The sequence below is a fragment of the Macrobrachium nipponense genome, chromosome 21, assembly GCF_015104395.2.
Source record: "Macrobrachium nipponense isolate FS-2020 chromosome 21, ASM1510439v2, whole genome shotgun sequence".
Lineage (NCBI taxonomy): Eukaryota > Metazoa > Arthropoda > Malacostraca > Decapoda > Palaemonidae > Macrobrachium > Macrobrachium nipponense.
In genome coordinates, this window is record NC_087212.1 from 79,745,761 (window position 1) to 79,751,606 (window position 5,846).

Genomic DNA, 5,846 nt, shown 5'->3' on the forward strand with positions numbered 1-5,846 from the left:
ATGTTTGTCATTCAGTTGCAATTTCGATTTTACTTTGGGAACTATAAGAATAGTTAAAGATATTTGGTCTATAAGAATAGTTCAAGATATTTGGTGTCAATATAGAGAGCCACGACTGAATTTGCATGTATTAGTGTATGTATTTATATTACACACGTATGTATATGTATGCATAAATAAAGACAAAAGCCATGAAGGAAAGTGAAAGAATAGGGTACTCCATTGCTCCACTTCCTTTGTGGCTTTTGCCTTTATTTATACTACATTACGTCGCAAATTTTTTTTATTCGGTTATACATGTATATATACTGTATGTATGTGTATATGCATATTTATATGTATGTATATATTTTGTATTTATGTATTATAAATGATAAGGCATTTGCTTACGTTAATTTGTCTATTTATGTAAGATCGAGTTACCTAATCCATTGGCTGTTCTTTATTTGCTTGTATACTAAATGCAAAGTCATGCTCTTTTACAAAGATCGATGATAAAACAGAACTTTTAATTTTTATCTTATGGGGCGCCTATGATAACGTAAGTCTAGCAGTGTCGTACCTCCAGTACTTGCCTTAGATCACCGGGAACCGACTGGTGACTTTGTTCAACAAGGGCACGGCCATTTCGCTGGTTTGCCAGGTATATGACCCCGATGGCAAGCTTGCCCGCCAATCAGACAGTTAGGCCAGTTCGTCTGGACAGGCCTTAACACCCATGAGATTGCATTAAACACTCCATGTTTATTACACACGTCATATTAAGAAGATCTAACCAACATAACCATAAATTGCGAATGCCTTCAAAGCTTATCTGTAGCCGAATTTGCTGACCTCAGTCCAGAGCACGTCTTCTCAGCAACAGAGTAACTGACTAACTAACAATAATCCTTTCTTCAAAAATCTACATGATGTCCCAACCCCTGTGCACCCCTAACCCCTAGTCTCCCAAGAACCGTAAACCATTGGCCTAATTGGCCTTGTGGCTTCTACCACTATAAGAGACATAGTTTAGCCTAGTCTAAATAACAATAATAATAAAGAAAACTGGTAACAAGAGCTCAACGGGCGACTGGCAACTTACCTTAGAAAGAAAACTTCAATTGGCATATCTGATACTATTCTCAAGACCATTAAATCTGGGGCTAGACCAAACTCCAAGATAGAAAAATAAAATCTTTATTTCCCCCGAAAACTAACATAAAAAAATTAATGAACTGAAAAACTAAAAGCAAAATCACTTAATAAAGAAAAAACATTTCAAAAGATTCCTATACAAGTTCCTTGTTTAAGGTTGTTAAAAATTCTCAACTATATATTTGATATGATCTGTTACATTTATCTCAAGCTAAAATGAGGGAAAATCTCAAACTCATGAATAAAATGAGTGTACAAAATACATATTTCAGAATTAAATCATAGACAGGTAAGTTTGAAATAAATGAAACATATAAAATATAACAGATCTACATATGTTCTTTGTTATGAGAAGATAACTTATGAAAAAAAAATGTATTGTTTCCTTTGTTATGAGAAGATAACTTATGAATATAATGACTTCTCATTGAAGATCTAAAGCGATTGTCAGCAGTCAACAGTTGGTAGGAGGTCACAAGCTTCAAAAGTTCATCAATAAAGGGGTTGACAAGTCTATATAGGCCAAAAGTAATCCCAGATAAGAAATCATCCTAATGGGTGAAAGTAGGAGCCTGGAAAAACATATACTTAATATCAAACTATGTATTATTAAGTCTCAACATTTTAACAACCCATCAACAATAGATGAACAATCCACTAAAATATCACGAAACAAAATCACTTCACAGTATAAGTTGTATTCAACCAAACTATAACCAAAATATAAATAACATACACCAACACTATTCGTTTAGTTATATTTATGTAAAATGTAAATACCTTCGTATGTAGTGGTAGGTGGCAGGCAGCAATCACAGATAAATGAGGACGAAGATTGAAGTCACTTACGGAAAACCAACAAGGATAATTGAAGAAAAATAAATGAACCACTCTCCTCTCTAAACAACTACTACACGAAACAATAGGTGGTGCAGCGACTACCTGACAAAAATCAAACAATAGATGGCACTGCTATTACCTAACACACCCCCCTACTAAGTTTGGTTTATATTTGTGGTAGAAGATATTTGTCAAAAGACAAAATATAACATTAAGAAAATATTTAAATATGTACTGACAGTATATAAAGTTCAGAATTTGACACATCTGCTAATCATTTCTGAGCAAATATTACTGGATCCATTGATATAATAAAATAAAAAGCTATATAGCTGCAAGCATAAAATCCATCTGATCAACCTGTCGTTCCTATTTTTTATACCACAAAGAAATTTAAGTGGCATGTTGTCTGTCTGCAAGATAAATTCTTTACAACAAAGAAATTCTTTAAAACGATTTATTCCCCATACGATGGCATAACATTCTTTTTCAATTACAGAGTATTTTAGCTCAGCAGTATTCAATTTCTTACCAGCATAACAAACAGGTTTCAATATTCCATCATGTTCCTGTAAGACATCTGCTCCTAAGCCAACATGGGAAGCATTAGTTCTTATAGAAAACTGCTTATTTGTATCTGGTATAATTAAAATTGCATCATTCAACAAAGTTGAACTTAGTTCATTAAAACATTTTATTTGTTTATCAGACCATTCTAAAATATTCTTACTTTTCTTTTTCAAGAGGTCATTAATTGGAGCTGAAAGAGTAGGGGAATTTGGTGTAAACTTGTTGCAGTAAGAAACTGTTTCCATAAAAGTCTTTTAAGTTTCAGGCAAAGGCATATTAACTATTGTTTCAACCCTGGATTTAATTGGTTTTAGTGAATTATTGCCTAAAATATACCCAAGCTACTTTATTTCCTCGAAACCAAAATTACATTTATCGGGTCCAGTAGTTAATACATGGTCACGTAAACGAGAAATTACAAGAGTTAAATGTTTCTTAAATTTTTCTAGTGTTTATCCTAAGTTTTACTGAATATTAGAATATCAAAATAGCAAGAACCTTTTGCATAAGGCGGACAAATATAGCACAAGCAGTGCTCAAACCAAATAGCCTCACTTTCAATTCCATTAAGCCATACTTGATTGGAAATGCAGTATAGTCCTAGATTCAGGGTCCTATGGACTCTGCCAATACCCGTTTTGCCAGATCTAGTTCTGTAAAATATAAAGCATCGTTAAATTTATGCAAGAATTCACTGATAGATGGCATTGGTTCTGCACCAAAAATAGTTTGTTAAGTGACCGAAAGTCAATACAAATTCTCAAGCTACCGTCAGGTTTTCTAACAAAGAAGACAGGAGAACACTAATCTGATGTAGAGGGTTGAATTATATCCATCTTCAACACTTTGTCTATCTCTTTATCAAATTCATCAGCCAAATGTACTGGAATAGGGTAGTTTTTAGTTTTAAATGGTTCAAAGGTGGGAAGGTCTATCTTTGGTGCTATTGTGTTTGTACTACCTGGATTAGTGCTCATTACATCTGGAAAAGTTGTACAAGGACATCATTAAGGTCTTTTACTTGTTGAGTGGCAAGGGAACTACTAAGAATTATCAGAGGTCTCCTAAAAGATTGAGATCAAAATGATTTTCAAAATCAGCGACTTCACTGAATGATGCATATACCAAAGAATTAGGTTCAACAGCCATAGCTTCAAACAACTGAGTTGACATGGAGAAGCAGACAATTTTTTAATTACATTTACTCTCCTATTATACAATTTTAACATGCTAGCATTATAAATCCTAATTTTGTTCCCCACTTTAACAAAATGGTAGATCTAAGCCCGTATACCACGACGAACTAGACTGTGGCAGTTGACGTTTTTCTATAGAATTTTACAACCTGAACAAGAATTTAAAGTAATATTTTTTTGGGCCAGCTATAATTAACCTGTAATTTACCTTTGAACTCATCCTACGGTAAGGGGGACTGATGGTTTTGGGTGGGGTAAAACACTTGGGAGAATGATGCCTAATAACTCTATCCTACAGTAAGGGGGACTGATGGGAAAGCAGGGTTATGGGTGGGGTAAAACATTTGGGGGAAGATTTTGCCGTGTTATTGTGTTATTTCCACTTATTTATGACATTTGAAACACGAAATATAAGCTGAAATAAAGCGATAAATAAACCGATAATGGAGCTGTTACATAGACAAAATCCACTTATTACTACTGCTATTACGAAGCCAAATCCTACTACGTGTGCGCCAATCCTACTGCGCATGCACCGATTCTACTGCCCATGCACCATGTTATAGGGGAGCTTTTGTTTACTAGTCAGGTAACACGTTTTACTAGGTTAGGTTAGGTTAGGTTGGTTAGGTTAGTATCATAACCTATTATTCAAAGTTACATTCATTCTCTCAACCATTCCATTTTATGCAACATGATAGGGACTAGTATACAGGGCTTTAATAGAAAGTAATTTATTAATCTCAGACATAAGATCAGATACAAATTGAGAACCTCTATTGCTTAAAATTTCTTGTGAGAGTCCAACTCTGCAAAATATTTCAACAAGAGTTTATGCAACAGATACTGTATCTATATTACGAAGTGGCATTGCCTCTGGAAATCTAGTCAGTATATACTTATGTATTGGACCTACTAAGTCTATGGCAATTCGAGAAAAAGGTTAATCTACAGTAGGCATGTTTACCATAGGAACATGTATGACATAATTTACAAGAGTTATAAATGTTTAAACTAGCCCTTGGCCAGTAGAACTACTGAATATTTGTCTGTAGTCTTCCTAGATGTAAAATGCCCAGATAAAAGAGATTCATGCATCAACTTCATAATAAACTTTCTGTATATCAAAGGAACAATCAACTGCATTGATCCAACATCAGATACATTTATACTAGAAATACATTTACAGTAAATTAAGTCACTGTCTTTGACATTTAATTTTCCTATGTTTAACGGAAAATTCAGTTTCCTTCTCAGCATAACTGTGAATGTCTTTGAAAGTCTCTCATTTATTCTGATGAAAAGCAAAGTCAACATAATTAAAACCTTTCTTCTAAGTAATTTTCAGGCTTAAGAGATGTATTTGGCAAGTTACCCGTTTTCACTTGTGGTCGAATGTACACATTAATCCTAGCAATTTCCTGAAGTTCACTAATCATACTCAAACCACGATCCACATTCCCATTCAAATCATCAATCATGCAAATAATTACATCAGTAAATTTAATTGGTGCAACAACAGCTTCCACTACTCGTGAATAAAATTCCGACTCTAAATGGCAAATAATAGTGCAAGATAAATTGGTCTCCCTAGATAATCATACACTTTAATTTTCTTCCCTAGAGATGTTCCTGTAGTTACAAAAGTATCCCTTATCATAACTGTATTACAACCAATATCAAAGACAACTTCTACCATCTGACTGAATCATTCACCATTCAAATCTCTAAGGGAATTACTTAATTTTTCTTCACGAGTCAGTACTTCATTTATCTTGGGAACTACTTTATCACAACTTCTTTTTGTTTAATTTGAAAGTTGGACAATTTGGTCTAATGTGGTCCTTTTCGCCACAATGATGACATGTAACATCAAAAGAAGAGTCTGCTTTAGATACACTGGAATGCTTTAATGGACTAGAGTGCTTAACTGTGAATGGTTTTCCTTTTCGACTTGTATTAACTCTATGAGCGATGAGATATCTATCGGCAGCTTCTGCAAGTTCACTGAAAATTTTAGAATTCTGTTCGAGCAACAAAGTTCTAAGATCATGTGAACAACTAGGTAAAAGTTTATCTGATATCATAAAGTCGATTAAACCA

The 5,846-nt window shown here is 33.9% G+C and overlaps 1 pseudogene; it reads right to left on the minus strand.

Moving 5' to 3' along the window:
* Nucleotides 1-3,350: 3,350 nt before the first annotated feature.
* LOC135197535 (uncharacterized) overlaps nucleotides 3,351-5,846 on the minus strand; it is an 8,931-nt pseudogene continuing 6,435 nt past the window's right edge.